General features: G+C 43.1%; 1 long non-coding RNA gene across 1 annotated transcript in view; it reads left to right on the top strand.

Annotated features, from left to right (window-relative positions):
* The first annotated feature begins 289 nt into the window (after window positions 1-289).
* Window positions 290-26519, top strand: part of LOC148112009 (uncharacterized) — a 48172-nt gene continuing 21942 nt past the window's right edge. Inside the window, exon 1 of the long non-coding RNA XR_015730019.1 lies at window positions 290-1236. This is a non-coding gene — a long non-coding RNA (uncharacterized LOC148112009). The remainder of the gene's footprint in view (window positions 1237-26519) is intronic.

The raw sequence follows: 26519 nt of genomic DNA, 5'->3' as shown, positions 1-26519 counted from the left end.
TCCCCCCCTTTCAATCCGTCTTCCCCTTCCCGTCAGTTCCCATAGACTTCATGCGAATCCCTCGTTCTCCAGGATGGCCCGGATGAGCTCGTTGGACAGGAGATGAAAGAGAAATCCCACCTTCCCTCTATTGATTTAGCGGAGAGTTGGAGACTCAACCTAGTTTCAGACACACCCAGATGGATGGATGGACAGTAAGGCACCTCCCTGCCCCCCTCTCGCCTTGCCCAAACATATAGCCGTGACGCCCGTCCCTTGCCTGTCCCCCTCCCTTTGCACCCGGGCGAAGTCGGAACAGGGCCCAGCAGCCACACAAAAGCTCCACTGACTTTGAAGTCTTTGCGCTGCGCTCCCCGAACCCCTCCCCGCTCTTTGGAGAGGAGCCTTTGCCTGCGGTCGCCCCTTCAACCTCCCACCCGTGGAGGACGCATCACTGCACCACCAATCAACCGACTCCCACCCCCAATTTTCTCTCTCCTCCCCCTTGACGTCTAGAACACCAGGCTTCCTTTTAACCGCTCATCAATCCACAAACTCCTCCGATCAGGGCTCCGGTCTCTGAATAACGGGCGGGAGGGTTGCCATCTCTCTTCTCTCCCGCAATGCTGATGAAGCCTCACCTGGCCCAGATGTTGCCGCCTGTAGTGGGGATCGAAGAAGGGCTGACCTTCCCCATCACCTCCGCAACTTCCCCATGAACAGAGTGTTAGATCAGGTGCAGGAAAAGAAGACGCGACGAGCTCAGGTCCATTCAGTACCTTTTATTCAATAAGAACAGACTGGCGCTGTGCTGCCGGAGCTCTCCTTATATTCGCTCTGGCAGTCGCACCGCCCCCTGACAACTATTTGAATTTCCCGCCAGTGGATTTGGCCAATCCCCAGCGGATGTCCTTAAAAGGACATAACACTCCTCCCCCCCCTAGTTCTTAGTCTGTCCATCAAGTCCATCTAGTACGTAGTCGCGCAGGTACGCAGGACGCCGAACAGTCCTAGATGACCTGCACAGTCCCAGTTGAGCTTCGCTGTCATCCTGGACAGGTGGGGCTCCTGTGTCCACCGGCTCCCTCCCTGGAACCAGACAGGATTCGGCCATCGAGTGTGCAGGCTCTGCCCCTGCACCTCCGGCCGGGTCTCGGACCTCTGTCTGTTGGCGATGCTGGTCTTCCTCCTGGCCTGGGTGATCAACTTCCTGTCGCCGACCGTCGTCGCTGACCGGTGGGGAACTGCTGAAACCCGGTAAGTCCCTGGTATTCCCCTTGATCTTTACCAGGTCGGTGGTGGTGGGATCCGATCGGGGTCTCGGGTCCCTCTGTCTTGGCTGGCTCTGGTATGGGTGTCCCTCGGTTGAGGCCAATAACTTCCCTTGGTGACTGCCAGGTCGCGGTGTCACTTGTCTGACCTCGCCGGGGTGGTGCAGGCCTCCCTCACACGGGTGGCAGAGTCCCTCTCTCCTGGGATGGCGTTGCCTGGTGAGTCGTTGCTGCATGTGGGTACAAAGATGCTGTTAGCCTCCCTCGCCGGGGTGGTGCAGGCCTCCCTCGCCGGGGTGGTGGAGGCTCTCTTCGCAGGGGTGGTGGAGGCCCTCCTCGCAGGGGTGGTTTCGGCCTTCCTCGTCAGGTTGTTGTTTGTTGTTGTTGGGGTGCCGTGGGTCTGCTGTGCTGGGTTGGTGGAGGTCTCCCTCACCGGGGTGGCGTTGGCTGCCCTTGCCGGAATGTTGAGGGGTTCCCTCAGTGGCATGTCCCCGGTCTACCGTCTCGCTGTTGTTGTGTTGGTCTCTGCCCCTGGGGTGACACTGGGTGACCTTGTTGGGGTGCTGCAGGGTGTCTCCTCTGGATGGTCCCCGGTCTACCGCCACACCATTGTTGTTGTGTTGATCGCTGACTCTGGGGTGTCCAAGAGGATTCACCCATTACTCTTGCTACTCCATTAGTGGGGAGGGTTGTGTCTTGATCGCAGGGGGGCAAAGGCTGACTGGGATCAGCGATTGGCCCAGAGCCCCCCAGCTGGTGGGATTTGAACCCAGAATCTCTCCGTTCCTAGGCTGCTCCTTGGACCACTAGGCCACCTCAGGCAGCCTCCATGCAGGGAGAGTGAGCAGCCCCCCCAAGCTCCAGGCATGGCTTCCCAGGAGGTCTGGCTCTGTCCGGGTAGGGAAGCGCCCAGGAGCAACCACCGAGTCGGACCTGACTGCCTTCAACGCAGCGCAGAAGAATCAGACGGAAACGCCTTGAGTGGCAGAGACGGCCTGGACTCCCCGTGGGGGAAGATGGGGCCCAGGAGAGCCGACGTTGAAGACCGACTCACTCCAGAGGGAACTGTGGAGGGCAGCCAAGGGAGTGCAGCCCAGGGGCAAGAAAGGAGGGAGGGGCATTTCCACAGCCCCTGCAAGAAGGCCCCATCCCCTCAGGGGAAGACCAGGGAGGTCACAGCTTTTCTGGGCTACTTTGGCATTGGTTGTGCTTCAGAGGGAACCCCGTGCCTAGCAAAGGCCCCAATTCCCCCCCCCCCAGCAGCCTTGCTTGGCGGGCCTCTGGAAGCCAGTTAAGAAGAGGGGGCTGCTCCTCCCCTCCCCCTCCTTTTTCTCTCCTTCCTACTTCTCTTTCTTTTGTCACTTTCGCTTTCGGGGCCCTCGTCCTCTCGGCTGGAGCCCCCTCCCCGCCCCTCCCACCTTGCCCCCCCCCAGGAGCCCAATAATTTTCCTCAAATTATAAGCTGTTCTTGGGAGCTGCAAAATATTAAATTCCTCTGAATGACTTTCACAGATTTCTCCTTAGTTAGATTTATTGGGATGAATAATGCAATAATTCCAGTCATTCAACCATTTCCCATTTCAAAATATACTATTTAAATTGGAATAATTACTGCCTTCTTTCAAATAAAAGGAACTTTCACCATTCTTTAAATATTCTAATAGATTACGTCTCATGTTTTTACATTGATTCTGGCTGTGAGCTGCTCCTTTGTGTTGAGGTCTGGCCTCCCAAGGATAATGTAGCACTTGGGGATGAAGATGCAGCCCAGCAGACCAGCACTGGAGGCCAGGATGGAGAAGACCTGCACAGCCACCATGTATTTCCCTTTGGTGCTCAGGTAGGTGGGCACAAAAGTCACCCAGACACTGCAGAAGACCAGCATGCTGAAGGTGATCAGCTTGGCTTCGTTGAAGGCCCCAGGAAGATTCCTGGCCAGGAAAGCCACCGTGAAGCAGATGGCAGCCAGGAAGCCCATGTAGCTGAGGGTGACGTAGAACATGACAACGGCCCCTTCGTTGCATTGCAGGATGATCTCTCCAGGCTGGGAGTGGAGGTCAGAGTCAGGGAAGGGGGGAGAAACTCCCAACCAGATGGAGCAGATGATAATTTGGACAGCAGAACAAGAAAGGATGATGGAGTTGGCCAAGCTCTTCCCCAACCATCTCTTCACTCGGTTTCCTGGTTTTGTGGCCAGGAAGGCCAGCACCACCGTGATGGTTTTGGCCAAGAGAGAAGAAACAGCAACTGAGAAGATGATGCTGAAGACCGTTTGTCGGAGAAGGCAGGTGGCTTTCCTTGGTTGACCAATGAAGAGAAGAGGAGACAAGAAGCAAAACAGGAGGGAGACCAGGAGGATGTAGGAGAGGTCCCGGTTGTTGGCTTTGACAAGGGGAGTTTCTCAGTATTTAATGAAGATGATTAAAACAAGGCCTGTGGTTAGGAAGAAGAGTAGGGCAAAAGAGACCAGGATGATGCCCAGAAGTTCTTCATAAGACAGGAAAGTTATAACTTTGGGGATACATTGGACTCTGTCCTCATTTGGATATTTATCATCTGGACACTTGGTGCATTTTTCTGTATCTGAGAAAAGGAAAAAGCAATATTTCCTCAATATTCTGTCCTTTACATTTCAAGAAATAACTTTTTTGGACAAAACCCGATTCCAGGAATATTTTCCAAGATATGTTGTTTAACCATTCCACAGGAAAAAAAAATGATAATATAATTTTCTAATACTTTTATAGCTAAGGAATATGAAATCAGAGGATTTCTAGTGCATTTTAAATAAACAAAAAAAAGAGTTGAGCTTCAAGGCATGTTTTAATTTGCACTTTCATCAAAATGCTGCGGATAAATCCATTTCCACCAGGCCTTCGTTTCCTCTCATGTCACCCACCTTCCTGAGTGGAGAAGGTCCCCTCCGGACAAGGAACGCAGTCATAGCAGCAAACTGGCTCTCCTTCTCGAGCCCTCTTGACAAATCCAGGATGACAACTTTCCACACATTTGGACTGAGGCAGGGACTGAGCAGAAAAACAAGGAATGCCAAAGAAAAGGTGTTAGGACTCTCCGTCTATGGAAAATGGGAGGAGAAATGGACATTAGCCAAGTAGCCTCAATGCTTCACTGAGGTAAATATGAAATCTCTGACTCCTTCCAAACAGGTGTAGGAGATGTGACCCTGGAAGGTTCTTCCTTTAGGTCCTCCCTTTTGCTTCTGGCACAACACGTTGGAATAATAAAAGGCTTTTCTACTTAATAAAGTCTGGAAGGATGGAATTGAGAAAAGATTTAAACATTGTGACAAACGTAAAGGTTCCCCCTCATGACTGTATTAAAATGCATTCCTCCACTCTTCATCTATCTATCTATGTTGATGATGATCATATTAAATTTTTAAATACCGTCATTGTCAAAGATTTATTAAATTATTTTATTTAATAAAGATTTATTTAAGTAGAGTAAAAAGTTATTAAAAAGGAAACTTCTGACCAGTAGGGTCTGGAAAGGTTTCTTCTGGACTACAGAAAGCCTTGCAAAGCTGATCCCCTTTGACACTAGTTCAAAACAGTCTCCCCGTTAAGAGACAAAGCAAAAAATCCTCATAAATTATAGCTGATGATGCTAGTTGAGTAATGAAATGCCTGGAAGAAAACAAGCAAGCTCAGAGAGCACCAAGGAGCCCTCATGTCAACCCTGAGCTACCAATATTCTCCTTTCTTAAGACTGAAGGTTTCTAGGACTTCCGGTTTCTCTGCCTTCGGCGACGGCGGTGCCTTTCGGAGCTCCGCCAGCCCCGTCGCCCGTAGAGCCGCTTCGTTACTTAGAAGCGGCTTGAAAGCTTCAAAATCCTGAGGATTGAAGAAGTAGAGATCGCAGGGCACAGGTTGAGCCCCCGTTGTCCCCCAGGGAATCGTTTCTGGGGAGAGAACGGGTGTGGCTCCCTTCCACCCTGCGGAAACTCCGGGCGACGTGGGACGATTTTGCCTTCGCAAAACAAGCCGGCTGCAGGAAACGTAATTTGAAAAGAATCAGCTTTAACAAACAGCGAACCTATCTGAACCCTGAAACTTGGAAACGCAAGTATCAGCGCTTTGTTGACTTTTCAAACCAAGACAAATTTGAGTGAGTGAAAGTGCTTTGAAAAAAAACATGGCGCTTAGCCTTAAAGTTAACGAGCCAATGAATGTGGATTGGTGAAGTTATTTTGTGTTACAAGTTTCCAAGTTGTTGCAAAGTTACTTTGTTTGCTATAAGAGAAGAGAAGCAAGTGGAAAATTTCTCCCTTTTTAATACTGGACTTTGTTTTACTTTAGCTTTTAACTGATTAAATCTGGGGGACTTTTTTAGAAGTCTTTGTGTAGGAGGGAAAGGAAAAGGAACTTCCCCTTTTAGAAAATCCAGACTACGTGGCAAGATGGCTTCAAAGAAGCAGGAAGGGAAGGCAGCAGGGGGGGGGATCCCCCACACATAAACAAGAAACGCAGCCTCCCTCTGCACAGCAGTTACAGACCCAGAAAAAAGAATTTGATGTGGGAGATTTAAAACAATTTATTTCTAAAACTCTGGATGATAAATTTTTAAAATGTCAACAGGAGATAGATGATAAACTTCAAAAATCACATCAGGAATTTATGCAGGAAATTAATGAAGTTAAAGATATGGTGAAACAGAATCAAAATAAGGTGACCAAAAAAATTTCAGAAGTGGTGTCTGGCCTGGCAGAATTTATTGGGAAAGTTGATTTTAAAGTTGAAGAATTTAAATCAGAAGTTAATGTCAAGATGAAAGACAATGATTATAAAATTGATGAAGTTGACAATAAAATGCAGAGAATTGAAGATGAGATTGTTATGATACAATTCCGGGCGATGGAATTCGCCATACGGCTTCGGGGAATTCGAGAGGGGGAGAGACAGGATTTGAGACAAGTTTGTTCTGAAGCCTTGGCCAAGATTTTACAAGTTAATCCTGATGTGGTATTTCACAAAATAGATAAAAGCTATAGAGTGAACTCTTGGGTGGCCAGACAAAGACAACTGCCTAGAGATGTGGTCATATATTTTACAGATAGAGGAATTAGAAATGATATCCTGCAAAAATCTTTTCATACTTCTGTACAAGTGGGGGGTTCACGACTTGAAATCTTTAAAGAACTACCTCCTAAAATGTTGAAAGCCAGAAAAGAATTTGGTTTTCTTGTTAAGGAATTGAGAAATTTACAGATACCCTTCCGGTGGGACGCTCCTGCTGGGATAATTTTTAGATATAAGGGAGAAGGATATCGGTTGAATACCGTGGAGAAGGCACAACACTTTTACACTACTATTCTTAAGGAAAGAACACCATCTCCACGTACATCCACAGTTTTGGAGATTAAAGAGAGTGAAGAGAGGCAATTGCAAGAACAGTCTAAGCAGGAATTAGAAGTAGTGCAAGGTGCAGAAGGAGGTTTTCTGAGTGAGCCCTTGTTTGATTCTTCTCCAATTTTGGATTTGATTCAGTTGACTGAAGTTAAAGATCAACGTATAACTAGAGCTCAATCTAAACTACTTAAACAAAAGCAACAACAACAACAGGAAAGACAAGACAAGAAGACAGTTAAGAGTACTGTACAAGAGAGTGGAGCGATGGGAGGAGCGAGATCGAAGCTTTCGGATGATCTTCAAGCATTTTGCTCTGTGCTCCAGAAAGAGGCTGATGACCTTTAAGTGTTTATCTTGGAATGTCAATGGGTTAAACTCAGCACAGAAAAGGAAGAAACTATTTACATATTTGAAACAATTTAATAATGATATAATATGTCTACAAGAAACGCATATTACAACTCAAGATCAAAAATATTTGATAAACTCAAAACTAGGAACACATTTTATATCTTCAACTTCGCAGAAAAAGAATGGTGTGGTTATTTATGTAAATAAAAAGTTAACAGCTAAAGTTATAGAAGCAGATCAAGATGGTAGGTTTGTAGCAATTGAATTGTTTACAGCAAATGGCCAAATTCTTTTGATTGGAATTTATGCTCCCAATCAACAACAGGACTATTTTTATAAGATGTTACATACTAAAATATTGCAATGGGACTATAGATCTATTTTAATTATGGGAGACTGGAACGGAGTAATTGATTCTAAACTAGATAAAAAGAGTTTGGCAAAGTCTAGAATTAGACTACCACAGACTTTTTTTGATATGAAAGAAGATATGGAATTAAAAGATGTTTGGAGAATACATAACCCAAAAGAATTGGATTACACTTTCTTTTCTGATAGACATAGATCTTTTTCTAGGATTGATTTTATCCTGTTGTCAAATGATCTACTTGTTAAGACAAAAAGAACAAAGATTTTTCCAAGAACTTTGACTGACCATAGCCCTGTATGGATAGAAATTGAGATGGATAAGGTTGAGAGACGTTCTTGGAGATTAAATGAGAACTTGTTTAGATATGAAAAAAATACAATAGAACTTAAAAAGCATTTGAAAGAATTTTTTGAAACAAATTTGAATAAAGGTACCCCAATTGAAATTGTTTGGGACGCAAGTAAAGCTTATATGAGAGGGGTACTTATCTACATGAACTCGAAACATAGACTGTTCCGACAAAAGAAAAGATCTGAATTGGAAACGGAAATAAAGAATAAAGAACAGTTACTTATTAAAAACCCAACAGATGAAAGAATACGAAGTGCTATAAAACTTTTGAAAGACCAATTTCAAATGCTTATGGCGGAACAAGTTGCAACAAATTTACAATATGCGAAGCATAATACATTTTGCAACGCTAACAAACCGGGCAGATGGTTAGCTTACACATTGAGGAAAAAACAAAGTATACGGACTATTGATAGTATTGATATTGGAGGGAAAGAAATTTTTCAACAAAAATTAATTAAAGAAGCTTTTGTGGATTATTATACCAAACTATATGCCAAAGAGGAGGTGCAGAATGGAGTTATAGAAAAATATTTAAATGATAAGAGAGTTACAAAAATTACTGATCAACAAAAGGAAAGAATGAATCATCCTATAACAGAGGAGGAGATAATAGCAGCAATTAAACAGTTAAAAACAGCCAAAGCTCCTGGCACGGATGGTTTGACCGCAGTGTATTACAAAACTTTACAAGCTGAAATGGTGGGACAACTTAGAGATTTATTTTGCAATATTCAACAAGGGGGTAAAATACCCCCATCATGGACAACTGCTTATATATCTTTGATACCAAAAGAACAAGTTGGTCCTAAAAAACCAGAGAATTATAGACCAATATCTCTTTTGAATACAGACTATAAAATCTATGCGAAAGTATTAGCCAACAGGTTGATGCCAGTAATTCAAAAGGTGATTCATGAGGATCAAGCGGGATTTATTGAGGGCAGATATATGAAGGACAATGTAAGGCAAGTAATAGATTTATTGGAATATCTTGATAGGAATAAACAGACTCCTGCAGTGCTGGTTTTTTTGGATGCAGAGAAGGCCTTTGATAGAGTGGATTGGAATTTTCTACTAAAGACTTTAAAAAAGATGGACTTTGGGGACCAATTTATACAGGCGATTTCAGCAATTTATCAAGAGCAAAAGGCACAGATTATTATTAATGGAAGTCTGACGACAGAGTTTAAAATTGAAAAAGGAACAAGACAGGGATGTCCGTTGTCCCCACTTTTATTTATTTTAACATTGGAAGTCTTGCTAAATACAATACGGGACTCTAAAATTTTGAAAGGCATAATGATAAGGCAAGAGGATTATAGAATAAAGGCATTTGCAGATGATCTGGTTGTTACCCTATCACAACCAATGGAATCAACAATCCTGATGAAGGACATTATACAAGACTATGGTAGAGTTTCAGGTTTTAGACTGAATTTAAAAAAGACTAAAATGATAGTTAAAAATATGACACAAGATCGCAAACATGAGCTTGAAAGGAGGGCAGGTTTTGAAATTGTACCTAAGGTAAAATATCTTGGAGTTCAGGTTGCAGAATCAAACATGAAATTGTTTCAAAATAATTATGAGGTGTTGTGGCGAGAGGTTCAGAAAGACATGGAGACTTGGAAAAAGCTGCAACTGTCTTTACTTGGAAGAATAGCAGCAGTTAAGATGAACATTTTGCCAAGATTTCTGTTTTTGTTTCAAATGATTCCGGTGCTTAAAAGTGATAAACAACTGAAAGTTTGGCAGTCTGGTGTGAATAAGTTTGTCTGGAACGAGAAGAAGCCGAGAGTGAAATTGAAAATTATGCAAGATGTTCCAGAAAGAGGAGGCCTTAAACTCCCAAACCTACAGTTATATTATGATGCAGCAGCTTTAACTTTAACAAGTGATTGGTTTGGAAGTAAAAAGCCTGGAATATTGAATGCAGAAAGTTTTGATCTTGAATTTGGATGGCATGCTTATTTATTTTATGACGACAAAGTAGATAAAGTATTTAAAAGTCATATACTTAGAGACTCTTTGATGAGAGTCTGGAAGAAGCACCGACTCAAATGGGATTATAAAATACCGCTATGGCTGGATCTTGGTCATACTTTGTGGAATACAAATATAATGTCACTCGGGGAGTTTTTATATAAAGAGGTTCTTTTCACAGATGCGGGCAGATGGCAGCTGAAGACATTACAGACACTGTTGGATGAAGGGTTTAACTTAACTTGGTTACAATATAATCAATTACAACTGAGATGGAAAGAGGACCAAAAAACTGGTATTATGTTGCATGAGGAAGAATTGGTTAGACATATAAGAGAGAAAGGTCCAATGCATATTAAAAGGCTTTATAATGTTTTGTTAGAAAGAGATTCAGAAACGGAATTAGTTAAAGATTGTATGATTAAGTGGGCACAGAATTTTGAAGAACCAGTGATGCTGGAAACTTGGGAAAAAATTTGGGTTCAGAATGTTAAATTTACACAGTCTCAAAACCTGAGAGAAAATTTTTATAAAATGTTTTATAGATGGCATTTAGATCCTAAAAAGTTGTCATGTATGTACCCTAATGTTCAGCCAAAATGTTGGAGATGTGAATGTTTAGATGCTACGTATTATCATGTTTGGTGGACCTGTAGGAAAGTTAGGGCTTTTTGGATAAAAATTTGGTGGGTCATGCAGAATGTTTTGAAGAAAAAAATTCAATTTTCTCCACAGTTGTTTTTATTGGGTATAGTTAAGGGTTTTACACGGGGTGAAATAAAACTGATATTGTATATGATAACAGCAGCAAGATTGTTGATAGGTAAATATTGGAAGAATGAAGCTTTGCCCACTATCGAAGAATGGACTTTGAAGATGGCTAGTTTTGCAGAGATGGCGAAGATTTCAGCATATTTAAAAGACTGTCCACAAGAGACTTATGAACGGGAATGGAAAAGGTGGATAGAATATGTTCAGAACAAATACCAAACTAGAAAGTATCAAATAGCTTTTATTTGAAAATAATGTATTAGAAATATTTCAATGTAAAGAGACAAAGAGGAAAAATTACACGGGGAGGGATGGGTTCAAGCTTATATATCAGTGTTATTAGTTATGAGTACATAATAGGGAAGTCTGGGGGGGGAGGGTTAGGGAGGGTTAGGGAGGATGGGAAGTTTGGGGAGGGAGGTGGGGGGGTGAAAAAAGGGGTGAAAATGTAATTGTAAAACTTTTGCAATAAAAAAAAAAAGACTGAAGGTTTCTGCACAGTTTCTAGAACTGTAGTGAGATTGAGGGGAGATCATGAGGTGTCCCTGAAAAAGATTAAGTCGCAAATCTTTGGCTGCAACAGAGGGGACATAAGTGTGAGTCCTGGGTCAGGAGGAGATATTTCTAAGGCCCATCCAGTTATCCAAGAAAAAGTCCTTTGTGTTGAAGAACTTCAATTAGGAGACTCCAACTGGCATGGAAAGACAGACCCACATTTAATAGTAGTTGAATTTGGAGACTCCTTTTCAAGCAGAGGGACTGAAGATAGCTAACACTCACGATCAACAAGGCCACTCAGTTTCAGATGAAGAGCCCTCTTAATTATCAAAGGCCAAATCTAAGTAGCATTTCCTGTCACAATCTGTCTCCTTACTTCTGATATCGGAAAGAGCTTTTCTTTGAACTAAAGTTGTGTTTCAGGTTTCTGGGACAAGGGATTCTCTCACTGGTCACTCTCATTTTATGTGACCTGAAAGTCTTGGACCTCCTTCCTAGGGGCAGAAGGCCAATTGCTCCCCCCAAAGACAGATATGGCTACCTTTGACCAGGTCTGGACTACTTAAAAACATCACAGACCATGGAGCTGCCCTTTCAGGGAACCATTTCCCTAAGCAGGACAAGAGGAAGCTTCTCTCCCAATGGGACCCCCAGGAGCTCCATCCAGCCATGATCCAATTTCATCTCATTCAGTCCAAACCTCAATTCAGGGTCTCTTCAACAGAATCCCCTTCAGCTTTGCTCTTTCAGGACAAGGAACAAGCGAACCTGAGGCTCTTAACAACACAACCTCCAGCACTTGAGGGTTTCTCATCCCAGGTTGGACATGGCTGAACCAGCTACAAAGAGTCTTCAGTATTACAGCAGCTGAAGAACAGCTTGGTCTAAAGTACTGAAGGCTCCCAAGTGGCCTATAGAAAGAAAACTATAAGGTTTCTACTCCCCATGTTCAATTCTCAGTGAAGGTCATGGACTCTGGAAACTAGGTTTAGTCCACATGAAATGGGTCATAAATCTTTGGAAAAAAGAGGAATCACACCAAAATTTCTCCCACCTGGTTGAGGAACTTTAGCTGTGAAAGAGCATTCTGGTTGATAGTAAGTCTCTGTCTTTCCAAAGTCCCCATTTGAAGTTTGATGGGATTCTCCATGGGGCGAATCAAATGGCTCAGGATTGCCAGATCTGCTGCTACATCTCCATTTTGATCCAAGTAGAGTTTCATCATGGAAATATTGCAATACTCATTCTTCTGCAGGAAAGGATGGAACTAGAAGGGGAACATCCAGGAAGTTTAACATCTGAAAGCTTTTTAAAAAAAAATCCCATTTAGCGTTTACACATTTGAATCTTTTTTCTACAGCTGCCTAACATCAAAATATACATTTAGAAAAATAGGCGTTACTACCTTCATAAATAAAACAAATGTCCAGCAAATTGCTCAACCCTATATTGGCAAAATATATATTAACAAAATATAATTGATGCAATTGGTAAATTATAGGGGACATTCTAGAGCAGATGATAAATAAAATGAATCATAGAAAAAAAATTATTTATAAACGCCTGGAAAACATCAGGTTGATTACGAAAAATGGTTCATTTAGTGACCATTTCAAAGTTACAATGGCACTGATCATTTTCCCAGGATCATGGCAGCATCCCCAGAGTCTCCAGGTGATCAACATCTGAATTCTTGGCATCCACTTATGATGGTTGCAGCGTTTTAGGGTCGCCTGATCTCCTTTTGCGACTTCTGACAAGCAAAATCAACAGGGAAGCCAGATTTAGTTAACAACCATGTTAACAACTGCGATGATTCACTTAAGAAGAAAAGGCAAGAAAGCCATAAAATAGGGCAAAACTTACTTAACGACCGTCTTGCTTAGCAACAGAAATGCTGAGCTTAACTGTGGTTGTAAATCCCATTCTGCCTCTTCCAATAACTGGAACAAGTTGCACAGAAGCTCCAGATCTCCTCCATGTTGCTCCAGATGGGGGGTGGGGGGTGGATGGGGCAATGAGCTCCGTCAGAAGGGAGGAGATTCTGGCCGAAGGAGAGGAAAAAGACCCTGAAAAGAGGAGCCATTTCAGAGCTGAGCCCTCAAAGCAGAGAAGTTCAGCCTCCCCTTCACTGAGGAAGCAAAGACTGAGCAGCCGTCAGTCAGAGAAGCTTTGACTGGGACTCCTGCAGAGAGGAAGGGTTGGGCTAGATGGTCTCAGGGTGTCCTTCAAAGTTATAAAGGTAAAATTCAACTATGCTAATCACAAACCCATAAAGACATGAGTGTATTTAAAAATGCATACATCCTTTGAAAATTAACTGCGTTTAAAACCAAAAATCTATCTGTCGTGGGGCCTGGTGCTTAGAAGATGATGTCTCCAGCAATCAGATTGGCCCAACCGTTGATCTTCTGAAGCCCAATGTGGTTGAGAAGGTTCCCCTCCTTCTCCTTTGGGTTCCTTCTCTGAAGGATCTAAGATTGATAGATCCATATTGTTAGAAATAGGAAACCAGCAAGAAAGCAAGAAAGGCAATCTGGTACCCTAAAGGAGCAAAAGTTTATCAAAGCATCAGCAAGGGCCTGGTGGCTCAGCAGACTGATAGCATTGTGATTAACACCAGCTGTCTGCAATTACTGTAAGTTCGAATCTCACCAGGCTCAAGGTTGACTCAGCCTTCCATCCTCTCTAAGGTAGGTGAAATGAGGACCCAGTTTGTGGGGGCAATAAGCTGACTTTGTATAAATATACAAAAGTATGAAGGCTATTGCTTAACGCATTGTAAGCCGCCCTGAGTCTCCGGAGAAGGGCGGCATATAAATCAATTTTTTTTTAAAAAAAATTAGCACAGCCCCCCCCCCAAGGCTCTCCCCACTTCTCTTCTCTCCGTATACCAATGACTGCATCTCTAAGGATCCATCTGTTAAACTTCTGAAGTTCGCAGGAGACACAACAGTGATCGGCCTCATTCGAGACAATGATGAATCCGCACACAGACGGGAGGTTGAACAACTAGCCTCGTGGTGCGACCGGAACAATCTGGAACTGAAGACACTCAAAACGTAGAAATGGTGGGGGACTTTAGGAGAATCCCTCCCATACTTCCACCTCTCACAATACTAGACAACACAGAATCAACAGTAGAGACCTTCAGAATTCTAGGTTCTACCATATCACAACACTTAATTATAGTCATAGGGTTATAATTATAGTCATTAAGTGTTCGACCTTATGATTCTTGATGAACGTATCTTTTCCTTTTATGTACACTGAGAGCCTATGCACCAAAGACAAATTCCTTGTGTGTCGTATCACACTTGGCCAATAAAAAAATTCTATTCTATTCAAATCCACCAGGTGGACCCGGATCAAAGCATGCAAGAGGTTTTATGCCCTTCCTCCCGTCACTCAACCCTGCACTGCTTCCCCAGTTCCAGTCGGGCTTCAGGCCAGGGCACAGCACGGAAATGGCATTGGTCGCATTGGTTGATGATCTTTGGAGGGCTCGGGACAGGGATTGTTCCTCTGTCCTATTAGATCTCTCAGCGGCTTTTGATACCATCAACCATGGTATCATACTGTGATACTGCGACGATTGGAGGGGTTAGGAGTGGGGGGCACCGTTTTGCGGTGGTTCTCCTCCTTCCTCTCCGACCGTATGCAGTTTGTGTTGGCAGGGGGACAGAGGTCGACCTCGAGGTGCCTTGTGTATGGGAGTGCCGCAAGGGTCTGTCCTCTCACCTCTTCTGTTCAACATTTATGTGAAGCCACTGGGTGAGATCATCTGTGGTTTCGGAGTGAGATTCCATCAGTACACTGACGATACTCAGCGGTACATCTCCACTCTGAACCACCCCAATGATGCCCTTGACATGATGTCTCGGTGCCTGGAGGCCGTGCGGATCTGGATGGGGCGAAACAGGCTCAAACTCAATCCCTCCAAGACTGAGTGGCTGTGGCTTCCGGCGTCCCGGTATAGTCAGCTGGCGCCATCGCTGACTATTGGGGGTGAGATCTTGGCCCTCACAGAGAGGGTTCGCAACTTGGGTGTTCTCCTGGATGCACGGCTGTTTTGGAAGAGCATATGGCAGCCATGGCCAGGGGAGCTTTCTATCGGGTTCGCCTGATGCACCAGTTGTGTCCCTTTCTGGACCGGGATGCCCTGCGCACGGTCACTCATGCCCTCGTCACATCCCGTCTGGACTACTGCAACACTCTCTACATGGGGCTCCCCTTGAAGAGCACTCGGAGGCTCCAGCTGGTCCAGAATGCGGCCGCGCGGGTGGTTATGGGTGCGACTTGGCGCACCCATGTAACACCCCTCCTGCGCGAGCTGCACTGGCTCCCGTTGGTCTTCCGAGTGCGATTCAAGGTGTTGGTCACCACCTTTAAAGCGCTCCATGGCTTAGGACCGGGATACATATGAGACCGCCTTCTGCCACCGATAGCCTCCCACCGGCCAATATGCTCCCATAGAGAGGGGCTCCTCAGGGTGCCGTCGGCCAAACAATGCCAACTGGTGACACCCAGGGGGAGAGCCTTCGTTGTGGGGGCACCACCCCTTTGGAATGAGCTGCCCCTAGAGCTTTGTCTTAGCCCCAACCTGTGTACTTTTCGCCGTGCCCTAAAGACCTTCCTGTTTCACCAAGCCGGACTGGCCTAATATGAATTTTAAGTGGGTGTATGTGTGTTTTAATTGAGGGCCAAATTGTATATATTTGTTTTAATTGGTTTTAAATTTTATAAATTCATGTGTTTTAATGTGGCTGTACACTGCCCTGAGTCCCCTGGGAGAAGGGCGGTATAGAAATCCAATAAAATCTAAATCTAAATCTAAAACTGGAAAAATTGCAACTATCGTTGTTGGGAAGGATAGCTGCAGTGAAAATGAATATCTTGCCAAAGTTCTTATTCCTTTTTCAAATGATACCAATATTGAAAAAAGATGGAAATTTGAATGAATGGCAGAAGGGCATTACTAATTTTGCGTGGGCAGGAAAGAGACCGAGAATAAAACAAAAAATAATGCAAGATATACGTGAAAGAGGAGGTCTTAAAATGCCTAATTTAAGATTGTATTATGAGGCAGCTGCTCTTTCAGCAATTAGTGATTGGATTAACTCAACAGAAGAGAGAATATTGAATATTGAGGGGTGTGATTTGCTATATGGGTGGCATGCATATTTATTATATAATAAAAAGGTGGATAAGAATTTTAAAAGTCATATATTGAGGAATGCATTACTACGTGTATGGAAAAAGTATCAATATAAATTAAATAATAAATTACCTATATGGGCAATATAGACATATAGACATATATTGTCTAAACCTAGACATACAATAGAGAATATAAGTGTAGAACAGAAACAAGATGTGATTACTTACAAAGAGCTTCTTATTATGGAAAGAGGTACATTGCAGTTAAAGTCTTTAGAGGTATTAAAAGAAGAAAGGATAATTCAAACTTGGTTTCAGTATGGACAGTTGTACAATAGATGGAAAGAGGATCAGAAAATTGGTATCGTGCAAAATGAGGAAAATTTGATAAAACAAATTAGGGATCAAAGCCCAATGCATATTAAAAGGTTGTATAATGCATTGATAGAAATAGATTCAGAAACTGAGTTAGTGAAGGATTGTATGATAAAATGGGCACAAAATATTGAGGAACCAATAATGATGGATACATGGGAAAAAATATGGGTCAGAAATGTAAAATTTACCCAAGCCCAAAATTTGAGAGAAAATTTTTACAAAATGTTTTATAGATGGCATTTAGATCCTAAAAAGTTAGCTTGTATGTATCTAAGTTTACAACCTATGTGTTGGAGATGTAAATGCGATGATGCAACGTATTATCATATATGGTGGACATGTAAAAAAATTAAGGCATTTTGGATTAAGATATGGTGGATTATACAAAATATTCTTAAAAAGAAGATAAAATTTACTCCACAGTTGTTTTTACTGGGTATAATTACAGACTGTACAGTCATAGAGACTAATCTGATTTTGAACTTAATAACTGCAACCAGATTGTTGGTGGCGCAGTATTGGAAGAAGGAAGACTTACCTACTATTGAAGAATGGACTTTAAAAATAGCTAATTTGGCGGAGATGGCTAAAATCTCTGCATATTTGAAAGATCGTTCGAATGAAAGATACATATTGGAATGGAGAAGATGGATTGATTATATACAAAACAAATATGGGACTAAAAAGTTGCAAATAGCTTATGAATGAATTTAGGTGAACTCTTATATTCCTATATTTTGGTATATATGGGGGAGTTAAAATGAGAGGGGGAGTTAAGAGCTTATAGTTAGTTTATGTTTGATTATGTTTGCTGAATGCGATACCCTGTATTTTGCTCTGGGAAGTCGAGGGGGGAAGGGAGAAGGGAATGGGTGGGGGGAGGAAGGGGGCGGAAAATTTGTTTGTAAAAGACTAAAACTTTTCAATAAAAAAAAAAAACCCTGTGCCTATTGACCGACACAACCTTCTGTGCCAGTGTTTATGTTTGGTCCTGTAAACGTGTATGTTGCATCTGCATGTCTATGACACCCGCTCACCCCCTCACACACTCACTGGTACCTGTCATTGGCTGGCAAGAAAGAGGCACCTTTGATCCCCCTGGTGGGTCAAGGGGCTCCGGCCCCTGCAGCCCCATTGGGGAGAGTTAATGGCCCTCTGGCCCCCTCACACCCATTGGTAAGGGAGGGGCCAAGGGCCCCTATAAGAACCCCTGCACAGGGGCTGCTCTTTGGCTCTTGTTCTAGTTTCCTACGGGAATGACCCATGGGCTCAATCCAGGCATGGATGCCAGAGAACTCATTTTACCTACTTTATTCCTTAATAAAGATTCAACTTGATTGCATCCTTGCGTGCTGCCTTTTTCTTGGAAGCGCCCTCAATGAACCATCGATCTTTTGAGATCTCTCACACTCACATTCAATAGCTGTTGCTGAACACCAAATTTCTCTGAATGACTTCTGCACAGTTCACTTTAGCAAAATTTATTGAGCTGAAAAGATACAAGAATTACAGTCCTTTCTCATTTGAAAACATGTAGATATTATTTTTTTGACTCCTGAATACTATTTAAGAGGAAATAATGTGTACTTTCAAATAAAAGAACATTTTACAATCCCTTTAAATATTAGGGTGTTATATCTCATGTTTTTACAGTTATTCTGCCTGTAAGATGCTCCTTTGTGTTGAGGTCTGGCCTCAGAAGGATAATGTAGCACTTGGGGATGAAGATGCAGCCCAGCAGACCAGCACTGGAGGCCAGGATGGAGAAGACCTGCACAGCCACCATGGATTTCCCTTTGGTGCTCAGGTAGGTGGGCACAAAAGTCACCCAGACACTGCAGAAGACCAGCATGCTGAAGGTGATCAGCTTGGCTTCGTTGAAGGCCCCAGGCAGATTCCTGGCCAGGAAAGCCACCGTGAAGCAGATGGCAGCCAGGAAGCCCATGTAGCTGAGGGTGACGTAGAACATGACAACGGCCCCTTCGTTGCATTGCAGGATGATCTCTCCAGGCTGGGAGTGGAGGTCAGACTCAGGGAAGGGGGGAGAAACTCCCAGCCAGATGGAGCAGATGATAATTTGGACAGCAGAAGAAGAAAGGATGATGGAGTTGGCCAAGCTCTTCCCCAACCATCTCTTCACTCGGTTTCCTGGTTTTGTGGCCAGGAAGGCCAGCACCACTGTGATGGTTTTGGCCAAGAGAGAAGAAACGGCAACTGAGAAGATGATGCTGAAGACCATCTGTCGGAGAAGGCAGGTGGCTTTCCTTGGTTGACCAATGAAGAGAGAAGGAGACAAGAAGCAAAGCAGGAGGGAGACCAGGAGGATGTAGGAGAGGTCCCGGTTGTTGGCTTTGACAAGGGGAGTTTCTCGGTATTTAGTGAAGATGATTAAAACAAGGCTTGTTGTTAGAAACAAGAATAGGGCAAAAGAGACCAGGATGATGCCCAGATGTTCTTCATAAGACAGGAAGGTTATAACTTTGGGGATACACTGAACTCGGTCCTCATTTGGATATTTATCATCTGGACACTTGGTGCATTTTTCCGTATCTGAGAAACCAAAAAGCAACTTTCTTTAATATTCTGTCCTTTTATCTTACAGAAAATACCTTCTTTGCATAACAGGTGATACCCCAGGCATTTACCAAGAAGTATTTCTTAATGATTTAATTAAACAGTCACTCCTTTGAAATGGTATAAGGTCTCCTGCTTGAGCAGGGGGTAGGACTAAAAGACCTCTATGGTTCCTTCCAGCTCTATTCTGATTGATTGATTGATTGATTGATTGATTGATCAACATGACTGGTAGAATATTTGTGTAATGAATTTCCCCCATAACTATCCACAGCACCAGATTATGGACTAGTGAGACCTTCTCAGTGATCCTCAAGGGGAGGATCCAATATACAGTGAATTGCAAGGTCTTTCAGAAGGTGGACCTAAAACAATTCATCAAATTTCAAAGAACTCAGATGTTCCTAGAAAGGTAAATTTAGCAGCATACATCCAAATCAAAAAGCAAGAGAGATATTTCCTCTGCTGTTAATAAAATTTGCTCAGTCTGCCACCCGCTCCTCCCATCTCTTCCACAAAGCCTCCCATTTTCCTCAGTGTGACCCACCTTCCTGAGTGGAGAAGGTCCCCTCCGGACAAGGAACGCAGTCGTAGCAGCAAACTGGTTCTCCTTCTCGCACCCTCTTGACAAATCCAGGATGACAATTTTCCACACATTTGGACTGAGGCAGGGACTGAGCAGAAGAAAAGAAATGCCAAAGAAAAGGTGTTAGGACTCTCCGTCCATGGAAAATGGAGGCAGAAATGGATGGAGATAAGTAGCCTCTGGTCTTCATTGGGGTAAATATGAAACCTCTGACTACAGTTGTTTTACCTCTGGCAGATTCTTCATTTAGTTCTTCCCTTTTGCTTTTGGAATTTAACATTACAATAAAGTAACATTACTTTATAAAAAACTTTTCTTTCTTTCTTTGCTTTATTTTACTTTTCTATTTAATAAAAATCTATTTCATAAAGTCTTGAGGGATGGAATTGAAAAAAGATGAAAAAAGATTTAAGTATGATGATCAGTGGTGGGTTGTCCCTGGTTTGGACTGGTTCTATAGAACCGGTAGTAAAATGAGCGGGAGGCTCCGCCCACTGATCGTTACATCATCAGAAGCGATCTGCGCAGGCGCAGAAGTGAACTGGTAGTAAAAGTAAGTAGAAACCACCCGATGTTGATATATTTATATTAAAATTGAGAATGAAGTTTACTGTAAAAATTTTAGGAAACTTTTATTCCATTTGATTTTTTAACCACCCTGGAGATGATAGGTTTAGCCCAATTGAAATGGGACCTCAGGGTTTGGAAAACAGAGAAAGGACACCAAAATTTCTCCCACCTTATTGAGCAACTTTAGCCGTGAAAGAGCATCTTGGGTGATAGTAAATCTCTGTCTTTTAAAATACGCCAGAAGTTCTCTCCTGACATCCTTGGGGAGAACCAATAAGCCCCAAATGCCCATATCTGCCGTTATCTCTCCATTTTGGTCCAAGTACATTTTTTTCTGAGAAATATTGCAAAATTCATTGTTCTTCAGAAAGGGATGAAACTAGAATGGGAACATCCAGGAATTTGAAAAACAGAAAACGTTGTTTCTTATCCCACATTGAATCTTTCTTCTACAATTGTCTAATCTCCAAATATGGTTAAATAGGATACAAATACTGTCACTATCTTCATAAGTGAATGAAAAAGTTTGAGAAAAAAATTGTCAATCATATACTGACAAAATATAGAGAAAATATAATTGACACAATTGGTCAGTTATAGGGAACATTCTAGAGCAGGGTTTTTTATTATTATTATTATTTATTTATATGCTACCCTTCTCCAGAGACTCAGGGCGGCTTACAATGCGTTAAGCAATAGCCTTCATTCTTTTGTATATTTATACAAAGTCAGCTTATTGACCCCACAAACTGGGTCCTCATTTTACCTACCTTAGAAAGGATGGAAGGCTGAGTCAACCTTGAGCCTGGTGAGATTTGAACTTGCAGTAATTGCAGGCAGCTGGTGCACTGTAACAGTGCTTAATCAGCTACGCCACCAGGCCCCTTGTTGCTAGTTAGTTGCTAGTTAGTTCCAGTATTCTCTAGTAACCATAAAGTAGCTAAGTATAGAATAGTAGATAATACAGCAGACCTCCAGGTGTTGTTCTTCTCTTATCAAAATTTTCCAAGGTTGTTTTATTATTCTAGGAGTATGACATAGTATATATCCATTCACCAGTAGATGGCATCTTCAACTTAAAAATCAATGTTAAAAATCCACTTTAAAACTATTCTGCCAGTTATATAGTTCAAGTTGATTCAAACAGAATATTCAATAAACGGTCAGATGTTCAGCATTTTAAAATGCCTGATCAAAGTCATGCCAGTAAGATTTATACATTGAGTCTTTTCATATTTTATAGCTTTTGCTTATTTCCTGTTAGGGTGCAATTTCTCTCTGCCTCTCCTTAATCGCACCTTAAAAACATTTCAGAGAGCCTCTTTTCCCGGATTGATTTTCTTTTCCTAAGCAAAAATTAAAATTCACCTCCCCCAGATCTAAATCACTGTCCACTCTCACTGCTCCAGCACAATCATAGTTTCTTTGGCTGCCCCGATTCATGACGGTCATGATGGCTGCCTTGTGTTCGTCAGAGAGGGAAGAGACTCTGGGTCTAGCAGGAGACCCGCCGCTTTCCATGACCTGTAGGGTGCCCCTTTGAGCCCCTACAGGTTGATATTAGCCCCTTTGGGGGCCCTCCGACAAAGAGAATTGAGCGTGGGGGTGCAGAGACCCGCTCCCCTGAGTCGATCTCACAGCGACATCACTGGAAGTCAAGCAGAAGCCATGTTGAATGCTGTTTCTCTCAGCCACAGCACTTTCCGGATGGGACTTAGGGGAAAGTGGCGGCTCACAGCTGCTAAATTGCACAAAATGCTCTCTCTCCCAGCAAGAGCAGCAGCGGAGAGAAGCAGCTGCCGATCCAGAGAGCACTTGGAACATCTCTGCCAGCAACCAAGGCTCAGCAAGAGATGGCTGCAAGATCTCTGCTGCAGCACTTTCCGGATGGGACTGCTTACAGGTAAGAAGAACTGTCCAGGTCCAGTGCTTCAGCCTGAGAGACCGTAGTTTGAGGCCAGAAGGGGGCAGCGACATGCGTGTGGAGGCTCTGGGGCAAGACGGGAGCCAGGGATTGGCACATTCCCCAACCTGGCCGAGGCAAAGGGCAAGTGGGTGGAAGCTCCAGGGCAAGGCCGGAGCCAGGGAATAGTGCATTTCCCGACCTGACCAAGGCGAAGGGTGAGCGGCCGGAGGCTCCAGGACTAGGCTGGAGCCAGGAAATGGCATATCCCTTGGTCCCAACCTGAGGTGAAGGGTGAGTGGCCGGCATGCTTACCTTTGGTGAACAGAGCGGACGAGGGCTGTAGGCGAGTCATGGAGATTAGCTGGGCCACATGGTGAAGGGAAGATAATATACAGGGTGGGGTGGGGCGGGGTGAGCAGGGCCAGCCAGTGGTGGAATTTGCCAATTCTCCAAACTGCGCAAAATCTTAACAACCGGTTTGCCCGAACTGGTCCAAACCGGCTGAATCCCACCCCTGCCTTGCAATTGAAGGAGAATTTGCACAAAATCTACGTGAACTTCAGGGAAGGACAATGAAGCCAAGGAAGAGATCAAAGGAGCTGCTCTTAGCCTTGAGGAAAGAGAACAAGGAGAAGAGCTGAAGATCAGGAGGAGTCTGGGAGCCCCTTTTCCAACTGACACAATCTCTGGGTTGGAGAAGGGAGGATGCAGCCCTCTTCCAATCACTGACACAGGTTACACACGAGTGTAAGATCTGCTCACTATTATTCCAGAGTGTCAGACACAGAAAAATGATTTCAGTTACAAGAGAGGAGATTTTAGCTGAAGGAACGAAAAAAATATGATAAAAGTTTGGGCTGTTTTAGAGCTTAGCCAGTGAAGCAGAGAAGTTCAGTCTCCTCTTCATGGATTATCTGAATGCAAAGACTGAGCAGCCATCAGTCAGAGAAGCTTTAACTGGGATTGAGAGGAGGGGTTGGGCTAGATGGTCTCAGGGTCTCCTCCAAATTTATAAAGGTTGTCATGTCACAACATGTATCTACTGTGCTGTTGTTGCTTTAGCCCCACCTAACTATAGATAAGCCTAACTGTATGGTCTGAAGCCAGACTCCCTTTTCTCTCAGCCTTTGGAGGAGATGGAAGCAGCCGGTTTGACCGAGACACATGGTAATCCGGAGGCCTCCGTCCCTCACACGGAGCATCGCTGGAGAGGTTCCAGCTGCTTCTTTGTTGGCTGTTAGTTAATGCTGCCTATCTCCTATTTATATTTGATTCTCACTCTTTGCATTTCCTCAGTTTCTCCGTGCCCTTTTCTCCCAATGAAACACCCAGATCCACCCCAGGCTCCCTTTCACTGGAGGGGAAGAGGGGGGTTTAGCTGCCTGTTGAGCTGCACACAGACCCACCTGCAGTGGGGACGGAACAAAGGGGAAATTCCACCATGCTCATCACAAACCCACAAATACAGGAATTCATTTTAAAAAAGAATACAGCATTTTCAAATTAGGAGTGTGTAATATCAAAATGCCATGGTATCTACTCTTTGGAACCATTATTCCCTGAGAAATTGAATTGGCCAGATCTGTTGAGTTGGTTCCCCTCCTTCTCCTCTGGATTCCTCCTCCAAAGGATCTAAGATTAATGGATCCATATCGGGACCCCCATACCTGCCACGGCTGCAGCCTTGGAGTCCCCAAAGTCTTTTTTCCCTCCTTCCTTCTCCTCCTCCTCGATCTAGAGGAATAAGCGGCATTCAAGGCCTGGGCCAGAGTCTTTATGATACTGTAATATTTATATTGATTTGGGATCTGTCTTCTTTTCTCTTTCTCCTGGGTCTCCAGTGGGGCTTTCTGGGTACAACTTCTCCGGCCTTTAACAGAAAAGACGTTCTTTGAAAGAGAACAGAGAAAATAAAGATCTTGAAACTTTTCTTCCACAAAGTAATAGGATTGAAAGGCATCATCCTTTGGCCTTTCTTTTGCCAAAAAAACAAAGTTCCAAATACTATGGATGTATTTGAGAAGTCTGCGATTGTTCATTGGATACGCTGCAAAATTTGTGAGGATCCAGACTTTCCCTTCAATGCGTCCTGGCAGACGCATAAACGTTAAATGGAAAGGAATAATTCTCTTCCAAATGGACTCAAGTTCCATGAAGTGAACAAAGACGTTGACTTGTCTCCACTTAGAGAGGGAATCCCTGGGGGCTGCTGCATATTCAGATATTGAGAACAATTGTGATATAACCACACAAATTCCACTCCTGACAAGCACAGGAAGAAAAATCCTCATGAAATTCTCTCCCTCCTCTGTGTCTGAAGTAAAAAGGCCAATCAGGGTCCATCTGAAATGGAGGAGGAGATGAACAATTGCTGGGTTCTGGATCCCTTCTTTTGGGAGCATCCGGTAAAAAAAGGGGAATTTCCTTTTGTCACTCAGAGCCTCTGAAGAAGTTTCAAGATTGATCTGAAAAAGCAATGAAGAAAGCTGTGTTATATTTGGGGTCAAATCAAATCCAAAATATTAGATTTTAATAAATCCAACCTAGTTCTCAGAATGTATTAGAATAGTTTGTTGATCAGATGTTGTTTAAAATATTAAACACAAGAGTATTAGCAAGATTGTATAATAAAAGTGGAAAATAATAAGCAAATTAAAAAACAATAAACAATGTAAACCATATTACTGTATCATCCCTACAATTTACCGCAATTAGATTAACACGTGGAAACGTCAACTGAAGTATTCTATTCCAATAAAGGGCCTATAATAATTTTTGGGAATTGCTGATTTTTTTTTTATTTATTTTTTTGCTTCTATATTCCAGATTCTTTGTGGAGAAAACCTTTTAGCTTCTTCTCCAGTTATACAAGAAACAGGGAGACTTCAGTTCCTAATATGATTTGTCAGTTGTGTAATCCAAGATTGGTCTTTAATTGAAGTTTTGTCTGTTCCAACAGCCACAATTTTCAGAGTCTGTCAGTTTCCATAGATTAAATTTTATGCCAATGCCCATATTTTCTGAATTTAGACAAAGGAGAAATTGTGTAAATTCCCAAATCAGTTCTGAGGGCAGCAGCTGGAGCTCTTTTGTCCACCCCAAGATCCTCCTCAGAGGCTGAGATTGGGTTGGTTCTGCTGGTGGTTTCTCTCTGAAGCCCCAAACATCAGATTGATGTAAGAACATGGGGGAAAACTGGGCCTCGTATACTTTAATAATTGGGGCTGAGGAAGCTGGAGAGCTAAGAGGTTTTCATTTAAGCACCACTTTCACTCCTGCCCTTTCTCTAACTGAGCTCCTTGGATGATGAGGGAGCCAAGATTCAGGCTCAGAGAAAACAACCCCAGGTAAGAAAAGGTGTTACTTGCCCTATTGGCTGACCATCTATGGCTATGATGTCATTTCACAAAGACCAGAACTTTTGAATTTGCTTTATTAATTATCAGATAATTATTATGGGAAAACAATTCAAGTCTTCTTCACAGGGTACACAATCCAATGTTTAAGTATGACAAATCACATGATCAGTATAAATCAGTGTGTTCCAATAGGTATTTAGCATGCTAAACATTTGTACCTGTAACAGAACTTAAAATAGAATAAAAGGGTTGGAAGGGATCTTGGAGGTCTTCTAGTCCAACCCCCTGCTCAAGCAGGAGACCCTATAGTATTCCAGACAAGTGGCTGTCCAGTCTCTTCTTAAAAGCCTCCAGTGATGGAGCACCCACAACTTCTGAAGGGTAGATGTTCCATTAGGAAATTTCTCCTTAGCTCTAGGTTGTTTCTCTCCTTGATTAGTTTCCATCCATTGTCTTTTGTCTTGCTTTCTGGTGCTTTGGAAAATAGGTTGACCCCCTCTTCTCTGTGGTAGTCCCTCAAATATTGGTACACTCGTACATTCATGAAGATGTTGAAGAGAACTGGGCCTAAAATGGAACCTTGGGGTCCCCCACTGCTTGTTTCCCTCCGTGCAGACATAGTTCCATTGAGGACCACAGGCTGAGCCCATCTGGGGGTGATGCTGTCTCTCCCACATATTTTTAGCTTCCCGAGAAATAGGTTGTGGTTTACTTTGTCAAAGCCTTTCTGAAATCCAAGTACTGTATACTACATGCACAGCATTTCATTGGTCCACTAATTTAGTCATTTTTGTCAAAGAATGAAATAACATTTATTTATGATCTGTTTTTTGATCCCTCATTAGTTGAAGTAAGTCATTCATATCTAGACTGAAGAACAAGGTGTCAGCGTTCCAGAAAACCCCCAACTCCCAGTAAAGACGCAGAAGCAGGCATCCAAAGTTCTCTTTACCAGAATAGGTAAACTGGCACATCTGGGAAATCCCGAATCTGAAAAGCCCGGGCTTTCCTTCAGTAAGTCAAAGCTCCCGAAACCATCC

Source organism: Pantherophis guttatus, chromosome 15 (assembly GCF_059756535.1).
Source record: "Pantherophis guttatus breed Tessera chromosome 15, ASM5975653v1, whole genome shotgun sequence".
NCBI classification, from domain to species: Eukaryota; Metazoa; Chordata; class Lepidosauria; order Squamata; family Colubridae; genus Pantherophis; species Pantherophis guttatus.
This window is presented reverse-complemented; position numbering and strand designations above follow the sequence as displayed.